The following is a 17,476-nucleotide window of genomic DNA, read 5'->3' as shown; positions in this document are numbered from 1 at the left end:
GCATACATGAGCCATTTGTGGAGGAGACATTCTCATCATACCTTAGGGCTTACCTTTCCATCCAATATTCTCAGTTGAAACATAACATTAAGACAATACATCACACATACCTTGTAGTATTTAGATACATGTGCACCTTGACATGGGTTGCTGGAGCACTTTGCCAGTTTTTTTCTTTCTTTCATCAGATGCCTCTTTCCTTTTCTAGCACTAGCTCTTATCTTCTTGCATTAGCCATATTTTCCTGCATCCCAAATGATCCTCAAGAAGGGTCCACTTATCACATCTCATCAGGAGGTAAGAAGCATCCAATACTCAAATATACATGTTGGAAGTATTAGTAATAATCAAATCAAGCTCAACACATGAATAAAATCACAAAGAGGTAACATAAATCTAAAAGGTACTTATCTTAATGAGAGGTGAGATCTCCATCTTTAACCAACCTTCAAGAGCCATGACTATCCATTGAGTATATAACATTGTAGCCTTCAATATTGAAACCAACTTTATTAGCAACCAGGCCTAATAAAGACTATCCCATCTAGGGCTTCATCAAATTTGACACAAGTGCTTGAACATCTTCACATTAGTCATGCTAGGGTTTCAAATATTTTACATAAACTAGGGTTTTTTTCAAACCCTAACCTCATAATATCCATCAAACCCTAATAGTGACATTGCCTAGGTTTTCCTTTAAACCTTGGTATTCTTTTAGGTCTCCTCCATCTTCTCATGCTTTCATCAGTGGTATCTTCATAGGAGTGATCTTTAATGACTTTTCTTCAGCCAAACTCTGATACCATGTTAATTTTTCTTAGGGATATATTGTTTTTTTCTTTGATAATTTCATTTCTTCATTTACACATTAAATTCACCCCATAACATCATAACATTATTTATATTTACAACATTATTCAACAACATATGTAATTGTATAGAAATAAAAACATAATCATCAATGCGACAAAACATAAAGGAATAATAGAAGAAAAACATTCACACATAGAGATATCGGGACCGGTTGGAGACCAAGGAAAAACCCACTATGGGGAAAACCCTTTCGAATTCTTCTTATTATATTGTCATTGAATGATTCAGCAAGGAGAGAGTATAATGATACATATCTTCAACTATAAAACTATCCAACAAAAACAACTAAATAATATCCATGAGATGAACCCAACCATGCCAATAATTAAAACCCTGATTCAGGAACTTGTAATCAATTGTCATTGTATGTAGACAACTGCCAAACTTTGCGATCAACGGGTGAAAACTTCGGCCAATTGAAAATGCAACTTTTAGGTTCCAGTCACAGGGAAGAAGAGGCATGCATGTGAATGAGAGTTTCTAGTTGCTACCTTGAGCCTACAATCCAATGACTACAGTCAACAATTCCCTTTGACAAGCTTGTGGCTATGACCCAAAACCCTAGAAACACGTGTGAGCTTCAGACGTTGTAATCTAGGACCCGTGCCAACCAATCTTCACGAACTTCCCTCAAACTTGTGCAAGCCAAACCAAGGAAGAGAATAGAAGAATGTCTCCTGATGATGTCCAAATGAGGTTGAGGTCACTTCTACTTATAGCCTTCCAAGGGTGTCTAATTTGCTTTAAGGCCGACCTGATCAAATATGCACACGTGGGCTTATAATTCAAAAATACACTTTCCCTTGTCCAAATTGAGCGCTTCAAAAGTCAAAATTGGTTCTCTTGGAAAGAGGAATCTCGTATCATGGTTGGAATTTTTCCTGGAGCTGTCAAATTAACATATGAATGCTTCAACATGTATAAAATGTATTGTAACAATGAAAGGAATATAATGAAAAATCAATCTAGTTTTCCGTTTTAAGAATTTGTCTGCAGGTAATTTATGTACAAGGTTAAAACCTATATATATGTGTGCGTGTGTGTGTGAGAAAATATATAAATGGCAATTTTATAATGTGTGGTGGACCATCTGTTATGAATGGAGGCATGATGATTAACCCATTTAAATTTAATGTTATTATAATATATTTACAACTAGAAGCATGAGTGTGGAATATAAAGAATATGCATGGTTCAATTAAGGAAAAAAACGCCACATAATTTATTGGTTAGTCAAGTGTCCCCGAAGAGTGAAAAACCCACCTTGAACTACTATCATTTGATGTAATAGCTCTGGTTGGTTATAATGTTATTTTTTCCATTGGTTTAATCTTCAATAAATAACCTGGCCTTCCTCATTTTGGTAATGAGAGCCACCCTAAGATTGTTTGGATCAATTGTGGTAAAAAACCTAAGAATATAAGAATAAGGTTTATTAGAGAAGTATTAGTCCAACTCTATTGAATTTTAGAATCTAAATCAACCATCTCTGGAGCTGTGAAGGCCATCAATGTTGTTGTTAATAAGATATTTAATGCACATAAAGGACCATAAGATCAGAGTTTGGAAAAGTTTTCCAAGGTCTAATTATCATGACAAGCTTGTTTGCGCAATGCCTTGATTTATATAGAATAAATTTATTCATAAACTGTAACATATTGATGGCTAAAATAAGCTTAGCTGATTTGCATTTTTAGTTTTCACATACCACTAGTTTGTCATAAGATCATATTAAATCAAAGATTTTACAACTAAGCTAAAAAATAAAGTACTCTTTTTCCAGAAACTACGACACATACAAAAGGTAGTTCTTTTTAGATAGATTTCTAAATTTATGGTATGACAAAAGCTCAAACTCCTATTGTATTAAAACAAAATAAAGTTGTCATTCACAAAAATACAAAGAAGGACAAGTAGCCAAGTTATAGTGGCATAAATCAAATATTTTTGCAACTAAGCTAAAAAATAAAGTAAACTTTTTCGACAAACTTCAACACATACAAAAATTTGTTTTTTTCACATATCTTTCTAAGTTTATGCCATCACAAAAGCTCAACCTCCAGTTGTATTAAAATAAAATTGAGTTGTCATTGAAAAAAGCCAAGATGAGTAGCTAAGTTATAGTGACATGTTCAGTTAGTAATCTAAGACTGCGAAATTGTTAGAAATCGAGAGACCTAGGTTCATATCCCCCTATTGTAACTTGGGCCACAGAGAGGAGGATAGGTCATAAACCCCCATAGGTTTACTGGAAATTACGTGTCAGGAGGCTATTAGGTCCTTTAGGTTACAAAAAAAAAGTTATATTGTTTAACGTATACAAAAAAGCAATAACTCTATTCACTGTTGTATATTTTTGCTGAAGTTTTTGTAGATAGAAGCATATTTGCTACAAGATCATGTACAAAAAAAATGTGTAATAAATATGGACAATATTGAAATTTGGAGCAATACAATTGATGTTCAATTGAAACAAAATGTCCATATATGATTGCAACAAACTCTGTGACAACGAGCAACAAAAGAAATATTAGTGCAAGAAAAGATATGTTACTACAAGAATAACGTCTTTCAAAATACTTAACACGTAAATAAAATGTATCTTGATACACTGTTTCAGAAAGACACATACATTGATAGCAAACAAATTGGAACAATTGATGATGCAACGAAGGTTATTCAGAGTGGCTTGATTTCAGTGATGATGTTATCAAGTGTTAAGATGAAGATACCATGGACATAGAGGTTTCTTGAAGTACTAACTGTAGATGATATGTCTTCCACATACTCTTGAAAAATCGTTTTAGTGATGGTTGGGCAGTATTCTTGCAGCTGTGGCATTTGAAATATGTAGTTGTTGTTTGACTGTTCTTGACAATGTTTTTGAATAGGTAGACTGGTGTGTTTTTAGATGTGGTTGATGCTTTATTGACAAAAAATGTTCTTTGTAATGTTCATTGAGTTGCAGCTGGTGTGCATTAGAAAAGATTATGACTATGATGATTAGTTAATTTGGCAAGATTGAAAGCACATTTTTTTCCCTATGTGACTTGCTAGGATAACAAACAAAGTGGAGCAATTGATGATACAACAAAAATTGTTTAGAGTGGCTTGATTTCAGTGATGATGTTATTGAATGTGAAGGTGAAGATTCCATGGACATACAGATTTCTCAAAGCAAAGACTGTAGATGGTATGTCTTCCACATACTCTTGAAAATGTGTTTCAGTGATGGTTGGGCAGTATTCTTGCAGTTGTGTCATTTGAAATATGCAGTCTATTTTGCCATCACATGTTTCCAATGTGCATTCCACACTGAGGTGATAATAAGATCTTGTACTTTCCTTGCATAATGTAGAGTTTGATGAATTTGGAAGTATGGTGTCTACAAATTTACTACAAGTTTTTTGATAGGGTGGTGAAAAGACAATTTTGTTGAGTATTCCTTGCAACTGTTTCAAAATCTTGCCTAGTTATTAAGTTGAAATATGTTTTGGTGAGAAAAGTAATGGGGATTTGAATAGAATGTCATATATGAACCAAATGGAAAAAAAAGAAAAGATGTTGGTAAATATCTCTGTTGTTTATTTGATAAGAAATAACAAATGTTCTTTTGCATAGTTGTCATTGATAACATCACAGGAATTTGTTGCTACAAATTTTAGCATTTGGCATCCCTTTGGATCATTCTTGACAATGTTTTTGAATAGGTAGAGTGGTGTTTTTTTGGATGCTATTTGATGCCTTATTGCTAGAAAATGTTCTTTGTAATGTTCATTGAGTTGTAGTTTGTGTGCATTGGAAACGATTATGACTATGATGATTAATTAATTTGGCAAGATTGAAAGCACATTTTTTTTCCCTATGTGACTTTCTAGGAAAAGGAAAATCATAGAAATAGTCACTGATGAATTTGCAATAGAAACCGAAGAATGATTTACTAGAACAACAAACTTATAGTTGTTGTATCATTGGCAGTCTCACCATCTTTGATATGGAGTTCAAATTGCCTATTGTTTTGGTGACATGCTATAATCACAACTGCAATAGAACCAACTGGATATGTTTCAATTGATAGAACATGATTCTGTATTGTTGTGTCTACGACTAATCTGCAATTGTTACAAACTTAAGCTATTTTTTGACCTAAATTTTTTTCATGCAACACTATGTAGGATTATGAGTATCCTCTTTCTTAGATCCTTTTGTTTCTTATTGCAAAATCTATGATAGAGACACTATTCCGAGGGAAAAAAAGAATTCATGGAAACGATCTATAATATTATTGCTTATGTTGACTATGATGGTCAAGTGTCCACTTTTGTCAACAAGATCTGCATGTGCAAGCTGTGATTTGAGTGGTGAGTTCGAATTTCTGGTTTGGCCTAGATTGTACACTATGATTACATCACCTTCAAAAACATTTGTTTGTGCTCCTGTGCATAATTGTATAATTGAGCATGGGGTTGTTTGCACAATTTTCAGTTTGTGCATTTGTAAAATCAAGTCACTTTGTTTCGATAAAGTTGAAATTGGTTTACAACAATATTTTTCGACAAAACTACAAATATTCAAGTTGAGCAAGTAATCTTACCTCTTTGTATTTTGGTCCTCTGTTATTTGTTCATGGAGCATTTGGGAATATGTATTACTGTTTTACATGTTGTTTTCAAGGAAGTCAATCACCTGTTGTCAAGAAAAGAAAATCAATGAGTTGAAGTATGACATAATTGTATAAAAATATTTGTGCATATTGTTAAAAAACCCATCTGTGCATGATTGTCTTCAGTACCATAAGTTATGAAACAATAGAAGAAATTGTTGATACAAATTCTATAGGAAAAATTGGAACCGAATGCAACATATCAAGTAATCAATTGACGATACTACTAAGAGTTGTTGATTAATTCAGTATAAACTCATATATGAAGATTCCATAGAATTCTAGACACATGATCTTATTAACCTAAATTCCATTTCAGTTCAAAATCTATATTGTTATCTCTGAATATCCTAAACAAAAAATAAAAAATGTATCATGTAATACTTGCGAGGACAATCTATATAGTAGAAACAAAGTAAAATAATTCACCATGTCAGAAACTTTGCTAACTAGAGAACTCTAAGTTTTCTAAGTTTTCTATTTTCACTTACCCCTTCTTCTCTTTGATAACTCTGTTACCCACCAAAAGTGGGTGACCTAGTAGGAGAATTTTTCTTCTAGATTTGTCTTCAGTTGACAACCAACAACCCTTGATAGCCAACGATGTGGCTGATTCATTGTTCCATTTGATCTCCACTCCTTGAGCCAATCATGTGTTCCCTTTCTCATATGTCTAGAGAATATTTTTGAAGGTGGGCCATCCAATCCTAAATGTATGTTTTTCATTGTGCAATCATGTGATTATGCTTGTTTTTCCTTGATAACTTTGCATATGGATTATTAGGTGAATTGGAAGGAGGAGGGGTTTTAACTATATTTTTGTTCCCTCACATTAAATGGGGGATTTAATACTCAATCCTAGGCCCATGGGATCCCCCCTATTAGCTTATATATTTAGGATGGGCACTACTTGGGAACCTCGATTCTAGTAGCGCAATCCCATTCCCATTCCACATTTTTCACTCCCTTATGCACATTACAGACCCTATTTCATCATCTTTCCTCTCTGGGTCCATATGACCACTAGGTCAACAAGGCTCTAATACACGCCCTCCGCTTGTCCACATGTTTGGGTTGGGCCTAAAAATGTTTCCTCAGAGGTTGATGCAACTAAGAGAAAATTAAAATAATATCATGGCCACAAGCAAGAAACAAAATAAAAGAATATTATAAAATGCAAAAGATGGTTGGGACATTATATTAACACATGGGAAAAATCCAAACATGAGCTCTACCCCTTCATTATGGCCATCACCCTGGTTCTTAGGGCCCCATGAGTGCCCTCACATCATTAAAAGAACCCGTTCACGTCCCAACCCCTTGTGGGAGATGAAATGATACACCTTAATGGGATAATCACTACTTATATGATACATAACATGCTCTCATCTCCTGAAGCCCCGAAAAGTAACATAAATAAAAATCAAGAAAAGTGATGAGCCCCAAAAATGGACAATTATTTGGGCTCATTCCACCTCCTAATTTGACTTAATCCACCGTTCTCATTAGTTTATTGCATGTTTTTGATTATATTTATGTTAATAGAGTGAATTTGGTTAGTCATTATGCCAACAAGTCTAATGGGTGCTTTGTGTAGCCTTTTTGGTCAACTTGGAGACAAAATCGAAGGTCTTAATGAGCACTTGGTAGCCAAATTCGTGGGAGAACAAGCTAGAGGATTTGTAGGAAGGTGTCCCCTTCATTTATGGGCCCTTACCTCGAATTCTCCACCATCAACTCGGAGTTCAAGGGCCACCAAATCAATCAGCACAAGGGCAGCCAAGCAAGTCAAGTAGGACTGCTTTTAACTCCAAGTTTTGGGCAGCCGAGTCCCTAAAGTTTAGGAGGACTGTTGGGTCCTCAAATTGTATAAATAAGAAGGCTTAGGGCCTCATTTTGGTTAGCCAGTGGATGTTAGCTAGTTAGCCAGTAGATAGTAGCTAGTAGTTAGTCATTTCATAGCCTTGTTGTAGTCATTTTGTAATTCGATTTGTAGGCAATAGATTAGCTTTGCCTTCAGCTCATTCTCAAGCTCCCCTTGTGGACAGTTTTGATGTAACTCTTCATTCTTGATTAATAAAGATGAATCCAGCTTTGCACCAGCTCTAAATCTCTCTTGGGAGGCTGTAGATCTTGGGGTTGGGCCCATCTCAAGCGCCCAGTACCTCCCTTGTTTATCTTTATGTGTGTTCGCTGCATTCTTAAAATAAAGTCTGCTCTTTACATTTAATTCGTGCTTTGTTACTTAGGTTGCTTTTGATGGTTGAAGTAGCTTTTTATGTTTAATATGGATTGGTAGGAGTTAGCCATGCGTTTATATCTCTTTGATAATGTTTTGTTCACATGTTGTACGTGATTCTTGTCATGAATAAGGTTTCTGTTCACTGATCTCATTAAACTGTTAGATAGATCATCTAATATTTTGATTGTATGCAAGACATAGTTGGTTTGATCAGGTAAACACTATACAGGGCACCTTCATCACCTCCTCATTCATCTGAGCCTCGTCCAGATCAGCTCCTCCATCACCAAGTCTGTTTCCTCATCTCCCATCTGCTCTTTTGCCACGTAACCCTACCTTCTTGCTTTTCCATTGCCTAAACCTTCTTTGATGCAAGCTAGACTTCCACACCCTCTCATCAACTCTATCCATTAGTCCTTGGGTCATTCCAGGCCCCTACCCTACCTCCCTATCCATTCATGCATTCTCTCCCACTCACCTATCAGTCAAAAACCCAATCACGAAACATCCTGTAGAAGAATTACAGAACTTCCTGTAGAAACCCCTGCAGACTTCCTGTAGAAGTCCATAACCTCGGTTGCATAGCATCCAGACTTTGTGAAACTCTCGAAAAGAATGTTAGGGATCCCTTAGACCCTCTCTGTACCATCCCAACCTTTTCCAAGCATTCCTCCTCCTTGATCCATCCCTGCACAGTGAAAAGCCGGTTAAAAGCACATGCATGATAATTCTAATAACTTAATCAAACATACAAAAAGATGTTTTCTTCAGATAGTGATAACTTAGACACATGCATTTTACCTTCCTCGAAGTAATGGCATTTATTTTCGTAGTTTGCATTCTCTCCTTTACATCAGTAGGACTAGCTGGTAGAATTAGGGTTTGCTAGGGTTTGTGTTTCTTTTTGGCTTTCAGTTTCTTTCCGCAAGTAGATTAGCTTCCTTTGAGTTAGCTTTCGTCCATCAGTTAAAAAGCTTCTTCTAAGAGCTCATAGAAGTTGGCTTGAGCCCCTAGCGGACTTGTGCCAGCTGACCAAGTGACAGCTGCGGCAAGAGCTAGTACTTGTGCATACAGCACCGTCGCTTCCAAGTTTGTTACGAACTACCGGGTTGATAAAATTAAAGAAGGGAGTTCCAGGAGTTGTAGCATTATTGCTACAATACTGGGGCCCACCATCTTTCTGGCGCCGTTGCCGGGGAAGCGTCAGAGTATTGGTGATTGTCGCTTTTCTTCTATTTTCCACTACAATCTTCTGCTAAGTAGTATATTTCATTTCCATTATGCAATTTCGTTTATGCAAAAGTAGATTAGCATTTCCCGCTTTCATAGATTAGCATTTCAATTCCGCAATTTCATTTCTGCAAGCGTAGATTAGCATTTCAATTCCGCAAGCGTAGACTAGCATTTCATTCCTGCAATTTCATTTGAGCAAAATAGATTAGTCCTTTCCTGCTTTCATTTCAATTCCGCATTTTAATTTTAGCAAGATAGTTAGTTGTAGTTCAATCTATTTCATTTTTGCAGGTAGAAGTAGAAAAAAGAAAAAATCAACCAAAAATATTTCATTTCATGGCTTGTAGGAGTAGAGATAAGTTAGAAAAATGATTGCACAACGCCCCCACCGCTTCACACAGCCAACCTTCTCTCTCTTCTTCGATGGTTGTGATTAAAGAACCCTTAGGTGGACAACAAGACATATTTGAAGAACCTCAAGGGGAGAAGAAGAAGAAACCATTCCTTTGGAGCAAATGGCTACAAGCAGAAATGTTGGGAGCAGTCCCTTGTCCAAAGACGAATTTGAAGATCAGATAGAATATTTCAAGAGTGATATGAGGCAGTTTCTTGCCATGCAATTGGATACCCTGTGGATCCAAAAGAAGCAAGAGGAAGCCAAGAGGGCTTTGGTCATCTTTTGTCCTAGGTGCACTAGAAAGCATCCTAGGAAAGAATGTCCAATGCACTCCCTAGAAGTGTGTTTTGTCTGTGAAGAATACCATCCTACGAATCAGTGCCCTTCCTTGCCTGGACTTAAAGTTGCATATCAAAGAGTTAAAGGAGCCACTGAATCACTCTATTTAAATGAACCAAAGGAGGCCACATGAACATAGATCTTATCAGCAGGAACTGCAAGGGACACCTGAGACCTATTATGACCCCTACCAAGCCACTTTCATGCCTTCTTGGGGTCCCCCTACTCATCCTTCCTGGTTCACACCTCCTCCTTGTTCCTTCACAGATCCATATTATGCCCAACTAGTTGCTCATTCATTTCACTCTTATGCTCAGCCAAAGCCTCAGTGGAATGCACCTCATCAGGAGTGGATGCCCCAATACAACACTCCTCCCGCTTCTTTCCCTCCACCACCTGGTCATCCACAACCATCGCCTCCTGCTCCACCAAGGCAACCCCAAATGCCTGCCCAACCATAATGCCATCCATCTCCATCTCAATTTCACACCTCCACTCAACTACCCGTACCATTTCAAAAGCCATACAATGGAGTAGCTCAACCCAATTGCAAAGCTGAGGCACAACACGTGCAAATGACTCCTTTTGAGCTCAATGATCTTCACCAAAGCTCAGGAAGAGTGTTGCAAAACAGAGATTATATTGAAAACATTGAAGGACCAAAGGACAAAGAAGATTACAAAGAGGAGATCAAAGAACCATGGGCTGCACTTGATGAAGAGAAGAGATCAGAATCAGAGATCGAGAGAGTTCCCTCATGGTTACCATAAAATCTTCCATGTATTCAAGAGAAAGATCAACAAAAAGAGGAACATGAGGAAGTCATGTTAGAAGGTGACATGAAACATGATCCAGATCAAGAAAAGAACCAAAGATATCAGAGCTATATTGAAATATGGTTTCAGACGGTCACTAAGTTGCAGCAGTACTCTCTTCTTCAGCTATGTTTGATCCCTTCAAAGTCAAATCATTTGGTCTCTGAGATTCGGATAGCTGTCAAAGCATGCATTTCAAGCCTCCACATCGGTTTACCTCTAATCTCGATGTGCACATGGCTCCATTGGAAGTATTCTTATACTTGAGAACGATTTTGTTTTTCAAGTAGGGTAGGGTAGAAAAAAAAAAGAAAAAAAAGGAAAAAAAAGAGAAAAAAGAAAAAGAAGAAAAAAATGAAAAAAAAGGAAAATAGAAATCTAAGGTGAAAACATCCTCGGAGGTGCCTTAGATTGGCTCATTGATTGAAAACCTCCATGAGGCGGTCAATGGGTTGGGAAAAAAGAGAAAAAAGGATAAGATCTTTGGGTGAAAACCTCCCTTGGAGGCGCCCAGGGCAGGCAATTAGGGTGAAAACCTCCATGAGGCGCCCTAGTTGTTTTTCAAAAAAAAAAAGAAGAGAAAAAGAAAAAGAAAAATAAAACTAATTCCATTGGCTAATTGCAGGTTGCAAGAAGGACGTTTCATGACAGGAGGAGCACTCAAATCAAGGTCAAAGGAATTTTTTTTTGTGCCTTCTACAGGAAGCTCTGTTTTTCTACAGGAAACATCCTGTAGAACCTTTGGACGAACCAAATTCAAATACAAAATGGAATCTGATGTTGGGAATCTGTTGATTAGACCTGCAAGCACTTGTGTGGCCATCCCTTGCCTTTCTCCATCATTTTTTCCACCTCATTGTGCTTCTCATTGTGCTTCTACAGGAACTTCCTGTAGAAATTGTGGGAAACTAGACATGGATTTCAAAAAGTGGTTTGGCGAACATGGTAGCTTCCTCAAGGGTTCAGAAGCCCTCATGCAATCTTCCAACTCCTCCTCCATCATCTCCATACCTGCATCACAGCCCAAGCTCAGTTTTCCCTTCCATGCAAACACTTGAAAAATGCCTTAAAGAAAAAATACATAGAACAAAATTTGTTTTTGCCATAACATGAAAACCATGCATCCATTTGAAAAACTAGTTTAAGGGAAATTGTACAAGGGTGATGGCAACATGCTTGAGCAGTTTTAGCCAATTCCGGTGCACGGTTTCCAAGAAATCAGCCTCCATCTCCATCAGCCATTTTTGGATTTTCTCCATATCCGTGCATCCGTTTCAAAACCTGTTTCATGGAGATATGCATGTGAGTGATGGTAACCTACCCAAGTAGTTTCAGCCAATTCCGATGCACGGTTTTCGAGAAATCGATCTCTGAAATCTTCAGCCATTTTCCATTTTTCTCGAAATCCGTGCATCCATTGATCACGATGTTTCTATGGGAGATGCATCATGATGATAGAAACATGCTCAGCAAGTTTTAGATCAATCCACTTTACCTTTTGGGAGAAATGGTGAAAACAAGTTCTGGTTCTGTGACATTGCAACAGCAACAGCTTGAAGGTGCAGATTTGAACATGGAAACAAATGCATGCAGCTTAGATCTGGTCAGAGGACACCTGCACAAGGAAAAGAAATCAAAAATCATCAGCCAAGCCCTCATGCAACCAAAGGATCCAAGCATGCAGCAGCAAAAAGCTTCACAAGCAGCCGTTTGACTTCAGGTATGTGACTAAACCTTGTTCATCTATTGCATGAATCTAGTCTAAGCATTGCATGAACGAATGGAATGGTGAAATTAAGCCATGAATATAGCAAGACATCCAGTTCTCTAGCACTCATGAGAAAGTCACGCAGCATGCATGGATCAGTCATGCATGTGAAATTTAAAAAACACAGACAGTGTGGATATTCTAAACTCCAGTGCAACTAATGGTGAGTGATTACAGGCAGAGAACTACAGTTCATAATTACACTACAGTGAGGAAAAACACTTCTAGTTGCATGAGGCCATGTACACTTGGCCACTTCACTCTCTCACGTGAATCATGCCGTAATTAAAAAAAATGCTCGACTGACTCTCACCACCCGCTGATTCATTTGTGTCTGCAACATTCTTAGCCGAAGTACGCGTCCTCTGCTCCCACAAGCTGTTAACTAGTCATCCTCCATGGGGTTTTCTACCTGTCTCGAGAGTCTGTTGCGTATCTGGCTCGCTTAGAGGGGCAGTAGCATTCTACAGGAAGATGTTTTACAGGAAAATACAGCAGAGTCTTCCAGGGCAGAGTAAGCTGCTTGGTTTTCAGGCAGAGCTGGGGTGGAGCTCTCTGATGAGATTTGTGTTTGTGCTCGCTTCTCATACATCTCAATCTCAATCTGAAGTTGTTCCCAATAGGAACTGATCTCTCTTTCATCTCTCAGCTCGAGGAGGCTAAAAAGATCACCAAGTTGCAGAGTTGGGGGAGGCTTATAATAACGAGACATGTACATCTGTTTTGGGTCCATCTGAGTCCTACACAGTATAGACAAGTACCTAGACGATGTGCAGGTCTGGAAACCAATTGGGTCTTCCGAATATTGATCAGATCTGATTTTTCAAGCCCTCTTCAGCTATGGCCGAAACACAAACATGGACGAGGCGGGGCAGTAATCCAAAGCTTGAACAACAAGTTATTGACATACCTACAACTCCAACAGGAGAAGGAAAATATGGTGCATTTCCTGTGTCCCAGACTATTACAACAGCTCTCATTATTGCAGCTTGGTACTCTTCCAATATTGGTGTGCTATTGCTTAACAAATGCCTACTTAGTTTTTTGGATGCAGATACCCAATATTCCTCACAATGTTGCACATGTGTGCCTGTTCATTTTATGGTTTTCTGGCAATTTCATGGTTAGAGATTGTACCAATGCAGTTCATCGTCTCCAGGAGACAGTTTCTTGAGATATTGGCACTGAGCTTCATTTTCTCCTTCTCGGTTGTTTGTGGCAATATTTCTCTGCGCTATTTGCCAGTCTCCTTCAATCAAGCTATTGGGGCAACAACTCCCTTCTTCACAGCAATATTTTGCATTTATAATAACATGTAAGAGGGAGTCTTCTGTGGTTTATATGGCCTTGGTGCCTGTGGTATTTGGCATTGTTATTGCAAGCAACAGTGAGCCATTATTCCACCTTTTTGGCTTTTTGGTTTGCCTAGGATCAACTGCTGCCAGAGCATTGAAATCAGTTGTTCAGGGGCTCCTGCTTACCTCTGAGGCAGAGAAGCTTCACTCTATGAATTTGCTCATGTACATGGCACCAATTGCTGCGCTGTTATTGCTTCCTGTTACTCTTTTTGTGGAGGGTAATGTATTAGCTATTGCTATTGAAAAAGCCAGAGAAAACACCTTTATCATATTCCTGTTGCTTGGAAACATGACCATGGCTTATCTTGTGAATTTAACCAACTTCCTTGTTACAAAACATATGAGTGCCCTCACGTTGCAGGTTTTAGGAAATGCCAAGGCCACTATTTCTTCCATATGATTGCATATACTTGCACACTCATAACAAGGCTGAGAATTCACTAGGAAAAGCAGCAGGCAGCAGAAAGTTAGCAGACTGTTTCTACAGGAAGACAGAGAACTGTTTCTACAGGAAGTTTGGAGAAAGGGCAGCAGAAGGAGAAATCGGCCGAGATTTTAGCCAAGGAGGCCACCAGGGCCGTCAAAGATGAGGAGAGAGATTGGTTGCTCAGAGGATGAGCAACACTTTCAGTAGGGGGGTGATGATGAGCCCCAAAAATGGACAATTATTTGGGCTCATTCAACCTCCTAATTTGACTTAATCCACCATTCTCATTAGTTTATTGCATGTTTTTTATTATATTTATGTTAATAGAGTGAATTTGGTTAGTCATTATGCCAACAAGTCTAATGGGTGCTTTGTGTAGCCTTTTTGGTCAACTTGGAGACAAAATTGAAGGTCTTAATGAGCACTTGGCAGCCAAATTCGTGGGAGAACAAGCTAGAGGATTTGTAGGAAGGTGTCCCCTTCATTTATGGGCCCTTACCTCAAATTCTCCACCATCAGCTCGGAGTTCAAGGGCCACCGAATCAATCAGCACAAGGGCATCCAAGCAAGTCAAGTAGGACTGCTGTTAACTCCAAGTTTTGGGCAGCCGAGTCCCTAAAGTTTAGGAGGACTGTTGGGTCCTCAAATATGTATAAATAAGAAGGCTTAGGGCCTCATTTTGGTTAGCCAGTGGATGTTAGCTAGTTAGCCAGTAGATAGTAGCTAGTATTTATTCATTTCATAGCCTTGTTGTAGTCATTTTGTAATTCGATTTGTAGGCAATAGATTAGCTTTGCCTTCAGCTCATTCTCAAGCTCTCCTTGTGGACAATTTTGATGTAACTCTTCATTCTTGATTAATAAAGATGAATCCAGCTTTGCACCAGCTCTAAATCTCTCTTGGGAGGCTGTAGCTCTTGGGGTTGGGCCCATCTCAAGCGCCCAATACCTCCCTTGTTTATCTTTATGTCTGTTCGCTGCATTCTTAAAATAAAGTCTGCTCTTTAGATTTAATTCGTGCTTTGTTACTTAGGTTGCTTTTGATGGTTGAAGTAGCTTTTTATGTTTAGCATGGATTGGTAGGAGTTATTCATGCGTTTATATCTCTTTGATAATGTTTTGTTCACATGTTGTACGTGATTCTTGTCATGAATAAGGTTGTTGTTCACTGATCTCATTAAACTGTTAGATAGATCATCTAATATTTTGATTGTATGCAAGACGTAGTTGGTTTGATCAGGTAAACACTATGCAGGGCACCTTCATCACCTCCTCGTTCATCTGAGCCTCGTCCAGATCAGCTCCTCCATTACCAAGTCTGTTTCCTCATCTCCCATCTGCTCTTTTGCCACGTAACCCTACCTTCTTGCTTTTCCATTGCCTAAACCTTCTTTGATGCAAGCTAGACTTCCACACCCTCTCATCAACTCTATCCATCAGTCCTTGGGTCATTCTAGGCCCCTACCCTACCTCCCTACCCATTCATGCATTCTCTCCCACTCACCTATCATTCAAAAACCCAATCACGAAACATCCTGTAGAAGAATTACAGAACTTCCTGTAGAAACCCCTGCAGACTTCCTGTAGAAGTCCATAACCTCGGTTGCATAGCATCCAGACTTTGTGAAACTCTCAGAAAGAATGTTAGGGATCCCTTAGACCCTCTCTGTACCATCCCAACCTTTTCCAAGCATTCCTCCTCCTTGATCCATCCCTGCACAGTGAAAAGCCGGTTAAAAGCACATGCATGATAATTCTAATAACTTAATAAAAAATACAAAAATATGTTTTCTTTAGATAGTGATAACTTAGACACATGCATTTTACCTTCCTAGAAGTAATGGCATCTCTTTTCGTAGTTTGCATTCTCTCCTTTACATCAGTAGGACTAGCTGGTAGAATTAGGGTTTGCTAGGGTTTGTGTTTCTTTTTGGCTTTCAGTTTCTTTCCGCAAGTAGATTAGCTTCCTTTGAGTTAGCTTTTGTCCATCAGTTAAAAAGATTCTTATAAGAGCTCATAGAAGTTGGCTTGAGCCCCTAGCGGACTTGTGCTAGCTGACCAAGTGACAGCTGCGGCAAGAGCTAGTACTTGTGCATACAGCACCCTCGCTTCCAAGTTTGTTACGAACTACCGGGTTGATAAAATTAAAGAAGGGAGTTCCAGGATTTGTAGCATTATTGCTACAATACTGGGGCCCACCAAAAAGGAAAAAGGAAAATGAAGAAGGGTGGAAAAACAAAGGTCGAAGTAACTCATGTATCCACGATTTCTCCCTCCTACATCTATACACCTAAATATATGGACATCCCTCAACATCACCATCCTTAAACCCATGACATTTAGCTTTCAAGCCCCTATGTCCCTATCCATCTCATCATTAATCACATGACCCCTATCAATTGAAGGATGTATCTTGGACCTTCCTTTCTCCTTAAGGGCTAGGAACACGTAATAGGGTTGCTTATTAGCCACTCCCACCTAAGGAGGTAACATTATTACATGCTTAAAGCCCCAAATTGGGAAGGGAATCCCATTATGAAGTCTCACTTGTGCTCTTGATTAACAATACTGGTTCACTTAGATGCACTAATGAATTATCGTACCTGATGGTGAGGAAGCACATTAGATCTTATATGTAATTGGTAGGTGGTTTCATCATGGGATAGGAAACATAACTAGGGTTGAATCCCACTAGAGGATCATATTTACATTTGTAGGGGGTGCGTTGAGAGCCATAGGACTCCATCATGTGTTTGAGCATCATTTCATTCCATGGGCATCCTTAGCACCTTCAACAATTTGTTCATTTCCCCACATTATTTGCGAGATGATGCACTTGGACTAGTATGACCTAGTTGGCTTAGCATGATTAGGGTAGCTGATCCAATACCTAGAGGAGGTTTATATCACCCTTGAGACATGGGAGGGCAGACACCATCATAAGATCCCACATTTGGAGATTTTTTCATGCTTATCTTTCATTAGGAGACCCATGTGACCATCACTTGTGCTCCAAAACCACTATAAGGCACCACATGATGACTTGAATGGAAAATTAGGGTCCATCCCCCAATTCATATTTATTGGAGCCCTCGCTCTCATTATGGTACTAAGAGTACTCAATGAGGGCCTCTAATTACTCTTCTACATCATGATGCCATCAATTCGGTTGGTTTAAGGATGGCTTTCTCATAACTTGTAATAGATATTTGGTTGGCTTATGACCAAGGCTTATTCTTAGCACATTATTTTATAACTTTGGGGGTTCATTAGGCTAAATCGAATTATGAGAGACTCATATAAATAGAGACAAGCCTCATTTGTGAGAACATGATCATCATCACTTGGATTATTCTCTTGTA

General features: G+C 38.5%; 1 pseudogene; it reads left to right on the top strand.

The window, feature by feature from the left end:
- The first annotated feature begins 13,170 nt into the window (after positions 1 to 13,170).
- Positions 13,171 to 14,088, top strand: LOC149242654 (putative sugar phosphate/phosphate translocator At1g12500 pseudogene; annotated as a pseudogene).
- Positions 14,089 to 17,476: the final 3,388 nt, after the last annotated feature.

This window comes from Pinus tabuliformis, chromosome 8, assembly GCF_031772625.1.
Source record: "Pinus tabuliformis cultivar Carrire ecotype Pingquan chromosome 8, CPIR1, whole genome shotgun sequence".
NCBI classification, from domain to species: Eukaryota; Viridiplantae; Streptophyta; class Pinopsida; order Pinales; family Pinaceae; genus Pinus; species Pinus tabuliformis.
Note: the sequence above shows the minus strand (reverse complement) of the source record. Positions and strands in the feature narration are given on the sequence as shown.